The sequence below is a fragment of the Lepidochelys kempii genome, chromosome 13 (assembly GCF_965140265.1).
Source record: "Lepidochelys kempii isolate rLepKem1 chromosome 13, rLepKem1.hap2, whole genome shotgun sequence".
Taxonomy (NCBI): Eukaryota; Metazoa; Chordata; order Testudines; family Cheloniidae; genus Lepidochelys; species Lepidochelys kempii.
This window is the reverse complement of record NC_133268.1, coordinates 35,075,847-35,098,147: the sequence shown is the minus strand read 5'-3', so window position 1 is coordinate 35,098,147 and position 22,301 is coordinate 35,075,847. Positions and strand designations below refer to the sequence as shown.

At 44.4% G+C, this 22,301-nt stretch overlaps 1 pseudogene; it reads right to left on the bottom strand.

Annotated features, from left to right (window-relative positions):
* Window positions 1–8,737: 8,737 nt before the first annotated feature.
* Window positions 8,738–9,665, bottom strand: LOC140897239 (olfactory receptor 5V1-like; annotated as a pseudogene).
* Between the last annotated feature and the right edge of the window lie 12,636 nt (window positions 9,666–22,301).

Sequence of the window (22,301 nt, the reverse complement as noted above, 5' to 3'; positions counted from 1 at the left end):
TAATTAATTTTGCTAGGTGTAAACTAATTGAGGTGGTGGGATATAATTGGTTACATAATCATGTTACAATATGTTAGGATTGGTTAGTTAAATTTCAGGAAAATGATTGGTTAAGGTATAGCTAAGCAGAACTCAAGTTTTACTATATAATCTGTAGTCAATGGGGGGTGGGGGTGTGGGTGGGGGTGGGCATGTGGGTGTGTGAGATGGGAACAGGGAATGGGGGTAAGAAAATTGGAATCATGTTTTGCTAAAGGGGGAGATGGGAACAGGGAATGGGGGTAAGAAAATTGGAATCATGTTTTGCTAAAGGGGGAAATGGGAACAGGGAATGGGAGTAAGGAAGTTGGAATCATGCTTGGCTAAGGGCAGGAATCGGAACAGGGACATAGGTGTAAGGCTCTGTGGTGTCAGAGCTGGGAAGGAGGATACTAAGGAAGGAAACTGGAATCATGCTTGCTGGAAGTTCACCCCAATAAACATCGAATTGTTTGCACCTTTGGACTTCGGGTATTGTTGCTCTCTGTTCATGTGAGAAGGACCAGGGAAGTAAGTGGGTGAAGGAATAAGCCCCCTAACAACACCAGATAATTCCCCTTGATAATTAATTGATCCATGCCAAAGGAAGGAAATAGCACTATTAAATATCTTTGTCCTAGCTCATGTTCCACTGCTCGGCTTCCTTCTTGCCAGCTCTCTGTGGGCGTGACTCCAGGCAGAAGCCTTCAGGGGATCAGTAGTCCCAACTGGCTGCCAAGGTAGTGTCATGGTTGAGTGTAGGTGACCTCTCATGTAGGGGAAAGCAAAGATTCCAGCTGTTTTGACCTCCAGCCTTTCTTACAAGTTAGTAGATGCTGCAAGTGACTCCAAATCCTATTGAAGTTGGGGATGCTGGCAGAGCTCTTTGCCTGGCAGTATAAAATACTTTCCCAGGGAGGGCTAAGATTAGGGGATGTTATGATTGATCTGAGCTATTGATTAATTAATTGATTCAGATTTAAACAAGAAAGACACCTATCCAAGTGCCTAAGGGCCTAATTTTTCAACACATTTAGGCACTAGTGGGATTTTCAAAAGCATCTATGCAACCCACACCCATTGAATACTACAGTAAAATCCTAGCAGCATCAAGTGATCCTTTCAACATGAAGTCAGCCAGCAACTTCTCTGCCTGTCCATCTCTTCATCACCCATCAAACTAGTGTCTTTTGGAGTATGCCCGGAAGATCACCCAATTTGGGTTCTTTTGGACAAGGTCGGGAACAAGTGCTAAAGTCTTGGAGTTTTCACAGAGAACCCCCTGCCAACACCCCCCCTCTCTTTTAGAATGAGGGGGAAGCAGTGTGGGTGTCTCTGATGACCACAACTACCATCGATCTGGTGGCTTCTGTGGTAGGATATACACAACCAAGTGGCAGAGTGAGTACAGGAAGTGTGGGAAACCACACAATAATCCAGAGATTTTAAATGAATGGACAAAATGTATTTCCAGTGGAATTCCATGGAAGGAGATCCATTAGGGATTTATTAACCCAATGGCATTGCCCCAGATTTACAATTATCCATAAATTTATGGTACCCAGCTGTGAGTCTGATTTTCAGGGTTGCTGAGCACCAGTGCATCTAGCTGAAGCCAGTGGGAGCTGTGTATGAAGTTTGGTACTCAGAACCTAAGGTGCCCAATATCAGCAAAGGATGTGTGCATAGTGGGTGCATGATGCTGCTGGATCCAAATGGAAGCATCTCTCACACAGTTTGCATTCACCTTGCACAGGCATGACAAGAAAACACAAGGCAGGAACAATCACGGCTTTAAAAAAAAAAAGAAAAGAAATGAAACAATAGATTAATCAGTTGTGAAAGAATACTAAACTCACCTGAAGTCCTTTTGTCAAGTGCAGATCATGTGAGGATTTCAAACTGAGGTTCAGCTTTTGGATACATGCAAATAACAAGATCTTCTAGCCCGAAAAAAGCACGATGAATAAGTCTAACCCTAAATAGGCAAATCCTGATTAATATGAAGGGATAGGAATGGCTGTAGGATCTGACCGGAAGACTTGATATTTATTGAGATGAATAAGATTCTTCATTTATTTTAGTCAAACAGGACTCACTTATACCAGGATAATTGTTGATATAATATCCTGTCTCCTTTGGGACTTGATCCCTGAAGTTTAGCCCGCCTAACAATCTGTGTCACTAATTAATCAACACTTAATACCATATATGTTTGTCTACAGTAAGACACAGATCCTCCTTTGGTACCCACCAGCTTCAGAAAAGAGCTACAAGAATGAACAGAGGCCTGGAAAACGTGCCTTATAATGAGAGACTAAAGGAACCCAATCTATTTATCTTACTAAAGAGAAGTTTAAGAACTCACTTTTATCATGTGGAAGTTAAGTTCGGGGCAGGAATGACTGGGTAAAATAAAATGGGCCGTGTTATGCTGGAGATCAGAGAAGATGATCATAATGTTTCTTTCTGGCTTTAAATCTATTAATCTACTAAGTTAACTGAGGAAGATCCTAAATAAAGTTCTGTTCTTTGCTTCATGTTATTTACATTCATTATTTAGGCTGTGGTTAGGTAGCTAATGATACCAAGTGCTCAATTCTTCAGTCTCAGTAGGTTAGATCACTAAGTAGGTCAAGGTCAGCAGGGAAATGACATAAATGTTGGCTATACTGCACTGGACTATAGAATCATTCCCAGCATCCTTCTGGCTCAATGCATATTTAATAATATATCCAAAGTGGAACAGTTTCAATCAGAGAAATTGCAAGATACCCCCACCAGGGTATTCCAGAGCCCAGTGGTTAGGACTATTATTCAAATGGCTTCTCCTCCTCAGGCAGAGTGAGGAATTCAGCTGGAGTAGCCAACATCTTGGATGAGTTCCCTAACCACTGGGATAAAGTTTATGAAGAAAGTTGCCTTCCCTTCCCTTCTCCCCACCCTAGCTATTTTGTGTGGAGTTAGGCGTGGTATCAGATCGGGCCCTGCAGGCCAGATAGGAATGGCAATGCCTATCACCACCCGGTGGAAGCAGCATGCTGGGGCTTAGGCATGAGACAAGAGTCCAGGTGTCTGCTTGACGCAGCAGTGTGCATGCTCGGAAGCGTAAGTACCTAGAGGACTTTCACAGCAAAAATGTAGGTGCTGCATGTGTTTAGGCACCTACAGAGTTGGGTGGCAGCCAAGTGTGTGTGTGTGTGGCGGGGGGGGGATATGGATCACACCAGTGCCTAAAATCCTTGGGCACCTACTTCCCTTTGTGGATCTGGATGCATGTGTCTCAAAGATAATTGCTAGAATACATGGCTGCCATTAATGGCCTGAAGGGACATTTAGCCTGGGATTCTCAAAGGAGGCTAACACACTTAGGCCTCATTGAACATTCTATCCTTACAATTATCTTCCAAATTGCTGTGTACTGCACTGAGCAATTCTTCCCTTATTAATATCTAGGGGCAAGATTTTACACAACAGCAGCAACATCTTTGTCCTCATTCAATTATGATTCTTTGCATTGTGACAGTGACAAAAAATCCCCATCAGCATCAGGGGCGCATTGTTCTGGCCACTATACAAATATATAACAGGACATAGTCCATTATTACACGTATTACACTAGTGCCTAGTTGCCCCAATTCAGAACAGGACCCTGTTGTGCTGGATAAACACATAGGAAGAAACATTTTCTACCCGAAGCTGTTAACAATCTAAATAGCCAAGGCAAAGGCTGAGGGGGGAAACTGGCACAGAGAGAGAAAGTCACTGTCTCTAGGCCACAGAGCTGGTCAGTAGCAGAACCCAGGAGTAGAAGCTAGGTCTTCTGTGTTCTATTTACTAGATCACACTGTATCTTAATAAATGTTGCTTCAAGCAAGTCACACAATAGGCCAGAGACGAAAGACTCTGAGAATTGGATCAGACCCTAAGTAGACAAAGAATTAAAATGTATCTAGGTATGCTTCTGGAATACTGTACCCATTTCTGGTGCCCACAATTCAAGAAGGATGTTGATAAATGAAAGCAGGTTTAGAGAAGAGTCACGAGAGCAATTAAAGGATTGGAATATGTGGTGTATAGTGATAGACTCAAGGAGCTCTGTCTATTTAGTTTAACAAAGAAAAGATTAAGAGGTGACTTGATTACAGTCTCTGTGTATCTACACAGGGCACACATATTTAATAATGGGATAGTCTATCTATCAGAGAAGGGTGCAACATGATCCAATGGCTGGAACTTGAAGCTAGACAAATTCATACTAGAAGTAACATGTAAGATTTAATACAGAAAGTAATTAACCACTGGGACAATATACCAAAGGTTATGGAATTTTTGAATCTAGATTGGATGACTTTCTAAAAAGATCAGCTCTAGGAATTATTTTGCATCTGAAGCTGAAGCTGAACAAATCACAGAGATCTGATAAAGTCATGGAATCCATGACATCCATGACCAAATTGTATGCTTAGTAATTAGTTCCTTTAAATATAATGATACTATCCATATATTAGCTCCCCTCTATTACAATGTTAACTTTCACTTTTAGCATCTCTCTTACATTAACCACAGCCTAAGACCTACTTCACATCTACTCATTGGTTAACAAATGACATTTATTTGCTCTCTTATGCGTAAGCCTGACCAAAACTTGCAAACAAAACTCTCTATGCCCACAAACATAATCAGTCCCACACTCAGTGTAAGGGTTGTCAATGTTTCTGTCAGTCACAGAAAATGAGCTGAATATCTCTGGCCTCATGGTGGGTGGATCCTCAGTTCACAATCCCTTTCCTGGTGTCTAGCCCCTCCTCCTCAGGAAGTGGAGGTGCTAGCTACCCGAGGTGGGCAGTGGTGGATGTCCCAGCTAGGACTGGTCTACGGGGCCTTAATTCCTTACTCCAATGGTAGGCTTGAGAGGAACCGCTGCTCTGGTTGTTGCTAGGTGGACTCTCCTTCCTCCCACTGGCTGACCTCAGGGAATGAGTGGAAGTCTCAAAAGCATCTACATTGTTAGGAGCACAAGTCCCATCACCTGTCAATGGCAGTCCTCCTCCTGACTCACGGAAGAACTTTTGAAAACCCCACCCTACATCACTCTAACTCCACTAACCTCTCCATTCATTTCAATTCAGTTACTCTGGATTTAGACTGGAATAAATTGAGAGATAGATTCTGACCCAGAGCTACTTAGCCTCTGCTTAAGATTTCTGCAGCATCCATCAAGATGCTCCTTTCTTCCCTTCAAAGGAGAGGTGCTAAGATACAACATATGGTATTCACAAAATGAACAGAATTTGAGCTCCATTTCTTCTCTTCAGTTGGTTGATGGTTTCCACCTAGTCAAGTCTATGCATTTGTCTGGCACCTGCTTCCTTCACTGTAATATCCAGTCCCCTATTTCAGCACCTAACGCCTTTAGGCCCTTTAGGAAGTATGTCTTTGCAGTTAAGGCCCTGGAATAAAACATGCTTGCTATACCCATTCTAACCTTGACCTTTTTCCTCGTGTAGATGCAGGGTAAAATCATGTCACTTGATTTATCTGGTTGACATACAGCTAGGCTAAAAATCAAGCTAAAGTTTGGGTTTACCAAGCATGCCTTCATTCAGATTAAACTCAGCCCCTTTCTGAAGTCAGTCCAAATCCCATGTGTTGGATCTTTTCATAGAATCATAGAATCATAGAATCATAGAATATCAGGGTTGGAAGGGACCTCAGGAGGTCATCTAGTCCAAACCCCTGCTCAAAGCAGGACCGATCCCCAATTAAATCATCCCAGCCAGGGCTTTGTCAAGCCTGACCTTAAAAACTTCTAAGGAAGGAGATTCCACCACCTCCCGAGGTAACACATTCCAGTGTTTCACCACCCTCCTAGTGAAAAAGTTTTTCCTAATATCCAACCTAAATCTCCCCCACTGCAACTTGAGACCATCACTCCTTGTTCTGTCATCTGCTACCACTGAGACCAGTCTAGATCCATCCTTTTTGGAACCCCCTTTCAGGTAGTTGAAAGCAGCTATCAAATCCCCCCTCATTCTTTTCTTCCGTAGACTAAACATCCCCAGTTCCCTCAGCCTCTCCTCATAAATCATGTGCTCCAGTCCCCTAATCATTTTTTTGCCCTCCACTGGACTCTTTCCAATTTTTCCACATACTTCTTGTAGTGTAGAAGGGAACGATCACATCCCTCGATCTGCTGGCAATGCCCCTACTTATACAGCCCAAAATGCCATTGGCCTTCTTGGCAACAAGGGCACACTGTTGACTTATATCCAGCTTCTCATCCACTGTAACCCCTAGGTCCTTTTCTGCAGAACTGCTGCCTAGCCATTTGGTCCCTAGTCTGTAGCGGTGCATGGGGTTCTTCCGTCCTAAGTGCAGGACTCTGCACTTGTCCTTGTTGAACCTCATCAGATTTTTTTGGCCCAATCCTCCAATTTGTCTAGGTCCCTCTGTATCCTATCCCTACCCTCCAGTGTATCTACCCCTCCTCCCAGTTTAGTGTCATTGGCAAACTTGCTGAGGGTGCAATCCACACCATCCTCCAGATCATTTATGAAGATATTGAACAAAACCGGCCATTGGGGCACTCCACTTGATACCGGCTGCCAACTAGACACAGAGCCATTGATCAGTACCCGTTGAGCCCGACAATCTAGCCAGCTTTCTATCCACCTTATAGTCCATAAATCCAGCCCATACTGCTTTAACTTGCTGGCAAGAATACTGTGGGAGACCATGTCAAAAGCTTTGCTAAAGTCAAGGAACAACACATCCACCGCTTTCCCCTCATCCACAGAGCCAGTTATCTCATCATAGAAGGCAATTAGATTAGTCAGGCATGACTTGCCCTTGGTGAATCCATGCTGACTGTTCCTGATCACTTTCCTCTCCTCTAAGTGCTTCAGAATTGATTCCTTGAGGACCTGCTCCATGATTTCTCCAGGGACTGAGGTGAGGCTTACTGGCCTGTAGTTCCCAGGATCCTCCTTCTTCCGTTTTTTAAAGATGGGCACTACATTAGCCTTTTTCCAGTCGTCTGGGACTTCCCTGGATCGCCATGAGTTTTCAAAGATATGGGCCAATGGTTCTGCAATTACATCCGCCAACTCCTTTAGCACTCTCGGATGCAGCGCATCCGGCCCCATGGACTTGTGCTTGTCCAGCTTTTCTAAATAGTCCAGAACCACTTCTTTCTCCACAGAGGGCTGGTCACCTCCTCCCCATGCTGTGCTGCCCAGTGCAGTAGTCTGGGAGCTGACCTTGTTCATGAAGACAGAGGCTGTCAAGGTTCCTTCCCCACTCTGAACTCTAGAGTACAGATTTGGGGACCTGCATGAAAACCTCCTAAGCTTACTTTTACCAGCTTAGGTTAAAACTTCCCCAAGGTACAAACTATTTTACCCTTTGCCCTTGGACTTCCACTGCCACCACCAAACTTTATCTGGGTTCCTGAAAAAACATAGTTTGGACACGTCTTTCCCCCCAAAATCCTCCCAACCCTTGCACCCCACTTCCTGGGGAAGGTTTGGTAAAAATCCTCACCAAATTTGCATAGGTGACCACAGACCCAAACCCTTGGACCTTAGAACAATGAAAAAGCACTCAGTTTTCTTACAAGAAGACTTTTAATAGAAGTAAAAAGGAATCACCTCGGTAAAATCAGGATAGTAAATATCTTACAAGGTAATTAGATTCAAAACATAGAGAATCCCTCTAGGCAAAACCATAAGTTACAAAAAAGACACACAGACAGGAATATTCATTCTATTCAGCACAGCTATTTTCTCAGCCATTTAAAGAAATCATAATCTAACACATACCTAGCTAAATTATTTACTAAATTCTAAGACTCCATTCCTGTTCTGTCCCCAGCAAAAGCATCACACCGACAGACACAGACCCTTTGTTTTTTTCTCCCTCCTCCCAGCTTTTGAAAGTATCCTGTCTCCTCATTAGTCATTTTGGTCAGGTGCCTGCGAGGTTACCTTTAGCTTCTTAACCCTTTACAGGTGAGAGGATTTTTTCCTCTGGCCAGGAGGGATTTAAAAGGTGTTTACCCTTCCCTTTATATTTATGACAGAGGCAAAAAAAGCATTGAGTATATTAGCTTTTTCCACATCCTCTGTCACTAGGTTGCCTCCATCATTCAGTAAGGGGCTCACACTTTCCTTGACTTTCTTCTTGTTGCTAACATACCTGAAGAAACCCTTCTTGTTACTCTTAACATCTCTTGCTAGCTGCAACTCCAGGTGTGATTTGGCCTTCCTGATTTCACTCCTGCAAGCCCGAGCAATATTTTTATACTCATCCCTGGTCATTTGTCCAATCTTCCACTTCTTGTAAGCTTCTTTTTTGTGTTCAAGATCAGCAAGGATTTCACTGTTAAGCCAAGCTGGTCGCCTGCCATATTTACTATTCTTTCTACACATCGGGATGGTTTGTCCCTGTAACCTCAATAAAGATTCTTTAAAATACAGCCAGTTATTCTGTAAAATATCTATGAGATAGTTCCTTCAAAGACAACTGAGCTATATCTATTTACATCACAGAAATTTTGGCCTTAGAAGCTGTTTACAATAGTGCTTTTATTTAGACTAAATAGATTGCCAGTTGTGTACCAGTGTCAACCAGTTGCATGAACTAAATAGATAGTCCAGTCCTTGCAACTTTTGATATATACTATAATTTTATTTAAAATGATAAAACCTAGATATGGTTATATTACATGAGATACTTGAATTTTCGCTAATATTCTTGCCAGAGCTGTTTTTACATCTTTATTTTTCAAACTATAGATGATTGGGTTTAACATGGGGGGGGTCAAAATACCATACTGAATGGAGAAGAGTTCATCTAGAATCAGGGAAGAGACTCAGCTGGGTTTCATGTACTGGGAAAGAGCTGTCAGAAATAATAAACCCACCACAATGAGGTGGGAGCTGCAGGTAGAGAAGGCTTTACGTCTTCCCTCTGTGGAGCGCATCTGGAGGATAGTGGAGATGATGTAAATATAGGAGACCAGGGTAAGGAGGAAGGAGCTGAAACCAAATAGCACTGCAGAAGAAAGAAGAACTATTTTATTGGTGAAGGTCACAGTGCAAGACAGTTGTCGTAGCGGAGGGAGCTCACATCTGAAATGTCTGATTTCAGACCACAGAAGTGCAACTTTGACACTGGGATAGTATTTACCAGTTTATACAAGAGCTCCACTGTCCATGAACCATGCACCAACTGGCTGCTGACTCGTTTGTTCATGGTCCCTGCATAATGCAATGGGTGACATATGGCAGAATATCGGTCATAAGCCATTGCTGAGAGTATGAAAACTTTAGCACCAGATGAAAGGAAGATGATGAACATCTGGGCAATGCAGCCATTGACAGAAATGGTTGTGTGCTTTGCTTGGAAATACCAACATCTCAGGGACAATGGCTGAGGAATAACAGATATCAACAAAGGCCAAATGAGACAGGGGTGTTGAGGTGAGGATCTACCCTTATCACCAGCATGATCATCATGTTCTCCACCAGGGTGATTAGGTAAGTAATTAAAAACACCAGGAAGAGGAAAATTTGGAGTTGTGGGTCATTCGAAAGTCCCACAAGAATGAACTCAGTCACACTGGTTTGGTTTTCCATTCACATTTAATGACCTGTAAGAAGAGAAAAAGAAAATAAATTAACCAATATAATAACAGGTTTATGGAAATAATGAGAGAGAGAGAGAGAGAGAGAGAGAGAGAGAGAGAGAGAGAGAGATAAAACCCAGGTGATATTTTGAAAGCCAAGTGGACTTAGATGCACAAATTCACATTTCTAATTCAGCACTCTCAGTTGGATAAAAATTAAGTGGGTCCTATTCCATGTAGTTTTACACAGGTATTTTCTTTAATTACACAGAAATCAACAGCTTGTCCGTGTTGTCTCAAGCATTTCTCATGTATAACCTCCTGTGTAACCCTTTCTTCTGAACATAACCCGTATCATTCATCCTGTGCACTGTGGTAAGGTACAGGTTGAAAAATATTAAAGTATTAAGAAGCAAAATTGAAAAATGCTTTCGAGTCAGTGCTGTGTTTGGCCAGATAACTTGTAAAAGTGGCATAGTAAATATTTGTTTCAATTGTCTGTCAGTGATTGGTATAAATTGGTATAAATAGATCTCATAACTCTTGTGTTACTCTAGCTTTACCCCCAGAATGACTACAATGATTAAAGTAGAATTATCCCATCAGAAAAGAGGAGTGGGCAGTGGTGAATTGAGTCCCATACGTGACAGGTTTGCAAGTCAAAGATGTTTTTTTTTTCCAAAATCAGGAAATGTTCTCTCCTTCTAGCATAATGTTATAGGCCAAGATTTGTAAAGTAGGTGGTGATTTTGATTTTTTCAATTTTTGGATTGTTAACTTGAGAAACCATAAATGGACTTGATTTCCAGGAATTACTGAGCACCCTGGTCTGAAAATCACATACTATTAAGGTGTCTAAAATCTTAGGCACCCAACACCTTCCCCATCAGCAATACAGGTTCATCAGGCCAAATTCTGACACCTATTTGACCCCATTGTCTACCCACTTTCTGCCCTCAATCAAATCTGTGTAACCCCATTGACTTCTAAAATCAATCTCAATGCAAATTAGTAGATTTTGGTTGATGACACACAAGAGGGAGAAGAATCTATCTCGAACTCTCTTAGCATCACTGTCTCTCGGTCTCATTTTTGGTCGGTAACCTCAGCAGATGCTAAGAGATTGGAGATGAAGTGAGCTGAAGGACAGGATTAGTTGAAGAGTAAGTGTCATTGTTACATAAGCAAATTGCAGAACAAAACAACACTTCACAGCCCATTTCATTGAACTGGATCTGCATGGATGGACCCCTGCACCCATGCGGAGTCCCAGTGAGGTAAATGGGGTTCCTCAGGGGTACAGGAGTCCATTCGTACAGATCTGATTGCAGCACCAGGGCCAAAACCCGTTGTTCTGTGACCAGGTATGAATGCCTATGAAAGCGCTCTTTCTGTTTAGCTGATTGATTATGAAAATCCTCAGCACACACATTACTAACAAAAGCAACCATGCATTCATCCTATTACAGTCATTGTCTTCCCTTCCATTCACAGCAGAGAATACCATTTCTCATCATGTCCTAACTTGGACTGTAAACTCTTTAGGACAGAGCATTTGCCTTTGGAATAGTCCCTAAAGCCATACTGATGACACTGCACAAATATTAGTCATGTCTTATAAATGATTGACTAACACTTTTAAACTTGGGTGCTCACAGCTAGGCATTGAATCCTGCAACAAAAAAACAAACAAACAGAAAACAAAGAAAACAGGCAAACCCTCAACAGATTAGTTTTTTTTTTTTTACAAAATTTCCCTTGAAAAAACAGCTGTCCATTTTTGACAAGCTCTGAGCATTATTACTAGTGTTGATGGTGGCAATTTGGAAACTGGCTGTTTCCAACACGCTTTTTGAGTTGCCCTAGAATAGAAACATTTTAGGAACAAGTTCTAATCCTTGAGCTATTCACTTCAATGATAAAAATTCCCATTGACAGAAATAAGATTTGACCCTGTGTGCTCAGACAAAGCAGCCTTCTTGTAAAGCGCTTTTGGATCTGCAACAGAGAGTGCTAGACAAGATCTAGTTACTTCCTGATTCTATACTGTCTTGTATCTTGTGTAGTGACTCACAGCTACATAAACTGGATCCAGAGGTGAGTAAAAATGGGATGGAATGCAAGCCATGTGAGCAAAGGCTAAAGGAACTGGGTATGTTTAGTTTAGAAAAGACAAGATTAAGGTGGGCAAGATAGCGATCTTCAAATACTTGAAAGTCTGCTCTCTTTTTCCACAGAGGGCAGGACAAGAGGCAATGGGCTCAAACTACAGCATAGCAGATGTAGATTAAATATCAGGAAAAACTTCCTAACTGTAAGAACAATAGGACAATGGAACAGGCTGGCTAAGGAGGTTGTGGAAGCTCCTTCACTGGAGGTTTTCAAAAGGAGGCTGCATAGCCACCTGTCTTGGATGGTTTAGACACACCAAATCCTGCATCTTGCCAGGGATTAGCCTAGATGACCCTTGTGGTCCCTTTTAAGCCTATGGGTCTATGATTCTATACAAAGCACAATCAAATCTGAATGTTATCATTTTCCACCCATTTTGTTCTGAGTATGCATAGGAATAAATTCTGTGGCAGAAGCTTGAAGGCAGGACAGCCACAATGATTCAGATTCTCAGGTCAATGGAACTGCACCAATTTACATCAGCGGAGGAATCTGCCCAATATATTTACTGAAATACTTGGTGTGCGTAAATGTCTGCTCACCAAAAAAGTAAATCCTGTCTTGATGATTTCTCTCGACTTGTTATCAAACTTCTATGACACAATCACTGTGTCCTAACTGTGGGGACTAGTACTATAAAGCATGAGTGAATAGGTAAGTAGAAAGATAACTTGCCTACAATGTGATAAAAATCAGCCAAGGGTTTGTGTTTTGGCTACATTTTCTGAAGCAAATAGAAGGACAGTGAAAGCACCTAATTTAGGACCTGATCCAAAGAGTTCTATATAAGTTTGCTCTGTCTTTCTTGGTTGTACTACCCCTCTGGGATAATCTCTTCTTTATAGCCATCTGTCCTGACCCTTTCACAGCTGGTTAAAGGCCTTCTGACACTCTTCAGTCCACTGAACTGCATTTGTCTGCTTTTTTTGGTTAGATCTGTAGTGGGGCGGCAATTTGGCTGTACTGCAGTACAAATCGCCTGTAATATGTGGCCAAGCCTAAGAACGATTGGACCTGTTTCTTTGTCATTGGGACAGGCCACTTTTGGATAACAGTCACTTTGGCCTGTAGGGGGTTGATAGTTACTTGACCCACCTGGTGTCCAAGATAAGTCACTCTGTTTAGGCCTATTTTTAGACTTAACAGTTAGTCCTGCCTCCCTTATGCACTCAAAGACTTTTTGTAGATGATCCAGGTGTTCTGCCCAGGAATCAGAAAAAATGTCCACATCATCAAGGTAGGTGACCGTAGATTCTCCCAATCCTGCTAGACAACCATCTAAAAGTTTCTGGAAGGTGGCAGATGCATTTCACAGCCGGAAAGGGAGCACATTAAATTCATACATCACTGTATGGGTGGTGAAGGCTGACCTTCATATTGTTAAATCTCTGTAAGGTCTGTCTCTCTTAGTACAAATGGAGACCCAGACAGAGCCAGTCCCAGAACCGGAACCGGTGGAACAACCAGCACCAGACCCATTGCCAGCCCTGAATCCACTGCTTGCAACCCCAACACCAGAGGGCCCCACCAAACCTGAACTGGCAGCAGCAGATAACCCTACACAAAAGGCTCAGCCGGAGCCTGAACAAAAACATAGTGCACCAGCGGAGAGCGGTTCACAGTCAACGGAAACAGCTCCATCGCCTGCATCGCTTCCAGAGGGACCAAGCATAGGTCCACAATCCAATGAGGAACTGATGTCTCCAGCATCAAGGGAACAGTTCCAGACCGAACAGAAAGCAGATGAAAGTCTCCAAAGAGCTTGGACGGTGGCACGGAGCAACCCACCGCCTCTCAGCTCTTCTAATCAATACAGGTTTGTTGTAGAAAGAGGATTTTTATACAAGGAAACTCTTTCTGGTGGACACCAGGAAGACTGGCATCCTCAGAGACAGTTGGTAGTTCCAACTAAGTACCGGGTAAAGCTCTTGAGCTTAGCCCATGATCATCCTAGTGGCCATGCTGGGGTGAACAGGACCAAAGACCATTTGGGAAAGTCATTCCACTGGGAGGGAATGGGCAAGGATGTTTCTACCCATGTCCAGTCTTGTGAGGTGTGCCAAAGAGTGGGAAAACCCCAAGACCAAGTCAAAGCCCCTCTCCAGTCCCCATCATTGAAGTTCCATTTCAGCGAGTAGCTGTGGATATTCTGAGTACTTTTCAGAAAAGACACCCAGAGGAAAGTAGTACATACTGACTTTCATGGATTTTTCCACCCGATGGCCGGAAGCAGTAGCTCTAAGCAACACCAGGGCTAAACTTGTGTGCCAGGCACTAGCAGACATTTTTGCCAGGGTAGATTGGCCCTCCAACATCCTCACAGATGCAGGGACTAATTTCCTGGCAGAGACCATGAAAAGCTTGTGGGAGGCTCATGGGGTGAATCACTCGGATGCCACCCTTTACCATCATCAAACAAATGGCATGGTGGAGAAGTTTAATGGAACTTTGGGGGCCATGATACGTAAATTCGTAAATGAGCACTCCTTTGATTGGGACCTAGTGTTGCAGCAGTTGCTTTTTGCCGACAGAGCTGTACCACATCCCGGTTTAGGGTTTTCACCATTTGAACTTGTATATGGCCGTGAGGTTAAGGGGCCATTACAGTTGGTGAAGCTGCAATGGGAGGTGTTTACACCTTCTCCAGGAACTAACATTCTGGACTTTGTAACCAACCTACAAACCACCCTCCAAACCTCTTTAGCCCTTGCTAAAGAAAACTTAAAGGATGCTCAAAAAGAGCAAAAAGCCTGGTGTGATAAACATGCCAGAGAGCAGTCCTTCAAATAGGGGACCTCATCATGGTCTCAAAGGAGCTCCAGGCCCATAGGATGGAAGCGTCGTGGGAAGGGCCATCACGGTCCAAGAGTGCCTCAGAACTGTTAATTCGCATCGCATTCCCCACCTAAGACCGAAAGCCTAAGGTGTACCATATTAATTCTCTAAAGCCCTTTTATTCCAGAGAATTAAAGATTTGTCAGTTTACAGCCCACGGAGGAGATGACGCTGATTGGCCTGAAGGTGTCTATACGAAGGGGAAAGTGCTGGTGGTGTGGAAGAGGTGAACTTCTCCATGACCCTTGGGTATATGCAGCGACAGCAGATCAAGGAGCTGTGCACTAGCTACGTGCCGATGTTCTCAGCAACCCCAGGACTGACTGAACAGGCATACCACTTCATTGACACAGGTAATGCTCACCTAATTAGAGCCCAACCTTACCAGGTGTCTCCTCAAGCTAAAACTGCTTAGAACCGGAGATACAAGATATGCTACAGATGGGTGTAATCCGCCCTTCTGGAAGTGCATGGGCATCTCCAGTGGTTCTAGTTCCCAAATCAGATGGGGAGATACATTTTTGCGTGGACTACTATAAGCTAAATGCTGTAACTCGCCCAGACAACTATCCAATGCCATGAACAGATGAACTATTGGAGAAACTGGGATGGGCCCAGTTCATCCCTACCTTGGACTTAACCAAGGGGTACTGGCAGGTACCGCTAGATGAATCCGCCAAGGAAAGGTCAGCCTTCATCACACATGTCGGGCTGTATGAATTTTATGTGCTCCCTTTCTGGATGCAGAATGCACCACCACCTTCCAAAAACTTGTAGATGGTCTCCTAGTGGGATTTTGTAGATGTTCCAGGTGTTATGCCCAGGAATCTGAAAATATGGCCACATCGTCAAGGTAGACTGCACCTTGACGATGTGGCCATATTTTCAGATTCCTGGGCAGAACACCTGGAACATCTACAAAAAGTCTTTGAGCGCATAAGGGAGGCAGGACTAACTGTTAAGTCCTAAACAGAGTGACTTACCTTGGACACCAGATGTGTCAAGGAACTATCAAGCCCCTACTGGCCAAAGTGAATGCTATCAAAAGTGGCCTGTCCCAAAGTCAAAGAAACAGGTTCAATCCTTCTTAGGCTTGGCCGGATATTACAGGCAATTTGTACTGCAATACAGCCAAATCGCCGCCCCACTGACAGACCTAACCAAAATGAAACAGCCAAATGCAGTTCAGTGGACTGAAGAGTGTCAGAAGGCCTTTAACCAGCTTAAAGTGACCCTCATGTCTGAACCTGTACTAAGGGTCCCAGACTTTGACAAACCATTCCTAGTAACCACAGATGCCTCCGAGCGTGGTGTCGGAGCAGTCTTAATGCAGGAAGGACCGGATTAAGAATTCCATCCTGTTGTGTTTCTCAGCAAGAAGCTGTCTGAGAGGGAAAGCCACTGGTCAATCAATGAAAAGGAACGTTTTGCCATTGTCTACACTCTGGAAAAGCTACACCCACACGTTTGGGGGCGGCATTTCCACCTGTAAACCGACCATGCTGCACTACAGTGACTTCATACCATGAAGGGAGATAACAAAAAAATTATTTGATGGAGTTTAGCTCTCCAAGATTTTGATTTTGACATACAACACATTTCAGGAGCTTCTAACAAAGTGGCTGATGCACTCTCCCGTGAAAGTTTCCCAGAATCAACTGGTTAAAATCATCCTTGAGATGTGGAAAATATTGTTAGTCTTTATACAGTTAGTAGTATATTTAGAGATGCATGTGTCTTATTAACTCTGTTTTCTCCTAGAGCTCCAGGAAGAAATCACAGCCAGTGTTTCACCCGATCTGTGATTTGGGGTGTGTGTCATAAATATAAAGGGAAGGGTAACCACCTTTCTGTATACAGTGCTATAAAATCCCTCCTGGCCAGAGGCAAAATCCTTTCATCTGTAATGGGTTAAGAAGCTAATGTAACCTCGCTGGTACCTGAACCAAAATGACCAATGAGGGGACTAGATACTTTCAAATCTGGAGGGCAGGGGGAAAGTTTTTTTCCTGTCTGTGTGATACCTTTGCCAGGAACAGATCAAGGATGCAAGCTCTCCAACCTCTGTAAAGTTAGTAAGTAATCTAGCTAGAAAATGTGTTAGGTTTTCTTTCTTTCTTTTCTTTTCTTCTTTTCTTTTCTTTTGGCTTGTAAAGTTGCTGTGCTAGAGGAAATGTGTATTCCTGTTTTTGTGTCTTTTTGTAACTTAAGGTTTTGCCTAGAGGGATTCTCTATGTTTTGAATCTGACTGCCTGTGAGATTATCTTCCATTCTGATTTTACAGATTTGTTCTCTTATCTTTTTTTTGTTCTTCTAATAAAGTTCTGATTTTTAAGAATCTGATTGGGTTTTTTTGGGTCTTAAAAATCCAAGGGGTTGTGCTCATCTTGTTTATTCAAAAACCTACCCAGGAAAAGGGGTGTGAAGGCTTGGGGGGATATTTTTGGGAAATAGGAACTCCAGGTGGTCTTTTCTCTGTTATTTATCTAAAACACTTGGTGGTGGCAGCATTTTACCTAATCCAAGGGCAAAGACTTTGTGCCTTGGGAAGTTTTAACCTAAGCTGGCAGAAATAAGGTTAGGGGGTCTTTCATGTGGGTCCCCACATCTGTACCCTAGAGTTCAGAGTGGTGAAGGAACCTTGACACATTATGCTATTGGAATGGAACCTCTAGATACTGAACCCCGCCCTTCTTGCTGCCAACTCTGATGGGCAGAAGGGTTACATTAGTATCTCAGAGTCTCTTCATGGTTTTGTAAAAGTCACATTTACTGATTGCTTTGCACAAGGCTCCTGTGACCTCTCTGTTTCTCAGGATTTGGATGAATCAAGGGCTGTGAAGCAAAGAGAGAGCAGTTTGTTTAGGTCTCTCAGTGTACCGCTTTTAGGTAGCATGTACACAGTGTTTCTCTAATGTGCATCTGCCATGGGTTTAGCATAGGAAGAATAACACTGCAATTGAATCAGAAGAACATAGAGTTAAAAGTTTATCAAATCTTGAATTAATTCCATAAATATTCAGAAACTCCCCTTCCTCTCCTGGCTACATCCTGAAGTTTTAAGGTTAAATGTAGATTTCAGAGCTAAATGCCGGGGGGGGTCTCTCTCCAAGAACAGGTCATTGGTAGTCTTGCAGACCACCCATTCCCATATCACAGCAATGACCATTCCATTTCTCTGGTAGCTGAGTACCGATGGGAGAAATCAGACAATTTCTTTAGCTACTATCATGTCTAATCTAGTGACATGCTGGAGCTTAACAATGATGCATAAATGCTGTGTTTCACTTCTGGCAATGGCTAGAATCATGCCATATTTTACGGGTCAAAAACAATAAATACATGTACTGAAAATCTTGAACTGAGATGTTCAGTGCAGTCTGGTGTCCTTAATTCTTCTACTACAATTATCTTATATTAATCAAATCATATATCCTGATATATTCAGTATTTCACTATCCTGGGATGAAAAGGAACACTTTTCACCCCCTCAAAAGAGATCAGTTTATGCCATAAATTATGAAGTGGAGTAAATTCTTCCTTCATTCATGAGGTGGTGACGGTGATGTGTTGAGGGACTGGCAACACCTTTTCTGTTTCCCGATGTTCACTATGTAGCAGTAATAAAATACAGCTCTTTGGATGATGGCTCTTAGTAAGACAGAGAACTGGGCTGATGTGCAGCCCTAGCTGGGGAGTGACTCTCTGCCCTCCATAATGACTGTGGGATGATAATACGAAACAAAATGGTACTGGGATGGGGAGGAAGCTGTCTCTGAACTTGGAGTCTAGAAACAATCTGGCCTGTGTGATCGGGGCTAGTAAGACTCTGTCACCACTCATCACCCATTTGGAACACACACAGTCAGATCATCAGTTGATGTGAATCCATGTAGCTCCATTTGTGTCCATGGGGCTGATCCCCAACTGAAGGCCTTACACCAGACATGGATCTCAAGCTCCATCCCTATTAAATGGTGCTGTGAACACTGACTGGCACGGCTGTCTGAAGTGAGGCTAAAATTGTCAATATTCACCTCAGGATGATCTCTGTGTAGCTCAAAAGTTTCTCTCCCTCACCAAGAGAAGTTGGTGCATTAAAACCTTGTCCTGCCAATATTCTCGAAAAACATTGATGCCCCTGTCTGCAGGGTGCAATAGAAAGACAGTCAGGAAAATGGTGCTCACCTGTAATCACAGGATTGCCCAAGCTTGTAGCAATGAGCTCTTATGTCTCAGTGTTTGGCTGCCCGGACTTGCGTTCTTCAGCTGAGGTTCATGTCTCTCTGCAGAAACTGGAGTCTCTCTGTGACCAAACCTGCAGTTACCTGAAGAGATGAGCAGGTGAATTTGATCTGTTTTTGGGTAACAAGCTTCCCATTTGATTTACAAAGTGTAAATGCACCCTCATATTTGTAATTGCTGGGAGAGCAATACAGCAATGCACAGACAATCCACAAAGTTTTTGGAGAGTGTTGGGGACAACTTGCTGGTACAAGTGCTCAAGGAACCGACTAGGGGCCGTGCTTCTCTTGACCTGCTGCTTACAAACAGGGAAGAATTGGTAGGGGAAGTAGAAGTGGGTGGCAAACTAAGTAGCGGTGACCATCAGATGATTGAGTTCAGGATCCTTAAAAAAGGGAGAAAGGAGAGTAGCAAAATACAGACCCTGGACTTCAGAAAAGCAGACTTTGACTCCCTTAGGGAACTGATAGGCAGGATCACCTGGGAGGTTAATATGAGGGGGAAGGTGGTCCAGAAGAGCTGGCTGTATTTTAAAGAAGTCTTATTGAGGGCGCAGGAACAAACCATCCTGATGCGCAGAAAGAATAGCAAACGTGGCAGGTGATCAGCTTGGCTTAAGAGTGAAATCTTCAGTGAACTTAAACTCAAAAAGAAAGCTTACAAGGAGTGGAAATTTTGACAGATGACTAGGGAGGAGTATAAAAATATTGCTCGAGCATGCAGGGATGTAATCAGGAAGGCCAAGGCACAACTGGAGTTGCAGCTAGCAAGGCATGTGAATGATAACAAAAAGGGTTTCTACAGGTATCTTAGCAACAAGAAGACCATCAGGGAAAGTATGGGACCCTTACTGAATGGGGGAGGCAACCTAGTGACACATGATGTGGAAAAAACTGAAGTACTCAATGCTTTTTTTGCCTCGGTCTTCACACACACAAGGTCAGCTCCCAGACTGCTGAACTGGGCAACACAGTGTGGGAAGGAGGTGAGCAGCCCTCAGTGGTGAAGGAACAGGTTAAGGACTATTTAGAAATGCTGGACATGCAAAAGTCCATGGGTCCAGATCTAATGCATCCAAGGGTGCTGAGGGAGTTGACTGATGTGATTGCAGAGCCATTGGCCATTATCTTTGAAAATTCATGGCGATTGGGGGAGGGTCAGCAAGGGGAAAGGACCCCGGCCACCAGGGATGGTACCAGAGCTGGCAGTTGGGATGGATGATGCAGTGGTGCATGGAGGGACATCAGCCACCTGCGTGTTCGCTCTGGGGACTTGAGATGGAGCGCCCCAAGGTGGTGGAAGGAATGGCAGGGGATGGAGGGGTTGTGGCAGGTGTCGGGGCCACAGCGGGGAGGAAAGTGCCACCCGCAGGAGATTTTGCTTTCTGGGCAGGGCCTTTGCCCTTCTTGTTCCCATGGCCCTTTTTGCCAGTGGAAGTGAGACCATGGCAGTGGTGGAGTCTGGACCGGTGGTGGCCTAGAAGTCAGCGGCAGAAGTGGGCAGGGACAGTGGGAAAGTGGGGACTAAAGGGTCAGCAGGAGCAGGGGTAGGAGCAGAAACAGGAGGAGGGTCCAGTGGGAGGGGTGCGTAGATGGGGAACAGAGTAACCACTCCTCCCTGCTAGGCTGTGTTCAGGTAAGGAGGGAATCAGTGTGGGGGACTACAGGGGCACCAGGGTAAAGCGAAGAAGCAACCACTCCTCCCCGCTAGGCTGCAGGCAGGGGAGGAGGGCACCTGCGGGGATGCAGGGGCAAAAATGGGGCACAGTTACAAGGTAGGGATACCGGCTCTTCTGACTGCACTGGGAAGGGGAGGAACTACAGTATCATCAGGAAGGCTGTGAATAGTGGGGGGGGACTGAAAGGGGGCACAAGCACTGACGGAGGGGGCATGGGCGCACAGGGAAGAGGGCCTGAGCTGGGGGGAGCAAGGCAGGGCACAGGAAAAAGTAGGGCCAGGCAAATCACAGGAGGGAGCTTCAAGTGTAAGGGTAACCAAACCAAAACCCAAAGTTTGGGGCGGGGCAGGGAGCAAACACCAAAGGACTGCGGCGGGACAGGCAAACTAACAATAAGGGAAACTCCCAGAGGGTCACAGAAAGTGGCAGGTGGGGCAGGCTGCAAGGGAGAAGGGGCAAACTAACACAGGGAGGCTGGGGGGCACAGCAGGGAGGGGGGCCCACCAGCCAAACGCAGCTGGGGGGAGGATAAGTCCAAGGTGGGGAGGCACGTGTGCACATTGTGCTTGTGTAACTCAGTCATTGCTGCTCACTGCTGCGAACCGTCCCAGGTGGTGAAAGGGGGAGAACGAACAGCATGGTAAGGAGTGAAGAGCGGGTCTAGTTGGTATGCGGGGTGGTGGAGAGGGCAGTGTTGGCAGTGGGGGTGGAGGTACAGGGGAGCAGATGGATGTAAGGAAGGGCTCCATGCCTCTCCCCCTTGCTCACCACAACAGCAATGAAAGTCGCCACCACCCCAGGAGCAGAGATGTTAAAAGTCACTCCCTTTGTGAACAAAGCCCCTCCACAACGTCCCTCAGCAGGAATCCTCCTCTTCCTCCTTCTCAACGGCAGCAGTGGCTCTGACGCAGCAGCCGGCCAAGCAGGAGGGACCCATAGGTGGTGGTGGCGGGGTCCTTGCTTCTCTCTCCGCAGGCGGGGGGAGGGGCAGATCTGCAATGCCCCCACACACACACTCAGCAGTAGCAGCAGCCGTCCAGGGAGGGAACTCCAGCCAGCAGGGCAGCCAGAGCAGACTGACCAATGTGATGAGGCTGGTGTCACTGCAGGAGAGCTTTAGCATTGGAGTGAAATCACAAAAAAAGTGGTCCATTTCATTGGGGCCACAGAAAATTAATTGTGACATAAAATACATCATTATTGTACAAGGTAGAAATCCACTTATCCAATACCCCGCTGCTAGTTGGAGGCACAGCCTGCTGTTCATATGGGTTCCATGGTGCAATGGTTTGCATATGGCTAAATACCAATCATAAGACATTGCTGCCAGGAGATAACACTCTGTAGTTGCTAGAAAACAAAAGAAAAAAAACTGTGTCATGCAGCCCCCCACAGAAATGATTCTGTCCCCAGTCAGGAGACTGGCCAGCATCCTAGGCAGGATGGTGGAGGTGTAGCAGGTCTCCAAAAAGGACAAGTTCCCCAGGAAGAAGTACATGGGAGTGTGAAGGTGTTGATCAATCACAACTAGAGCAATAATGAGGAGACTGGCAGCCACGGTCACAATGTAGATCACTAGGAAGACCAGGAAGAGAAGGGTCGGCAGTTCAGGGAGATCCCCAAACCTTAGGAGGATGAATTCTGTGACGGCTGTTGGATTTTCTCCTTCTCCTTTCTCCATGAGCTGTATCGTGTGACAGTGAAAAAGTAATGAGCATCTAA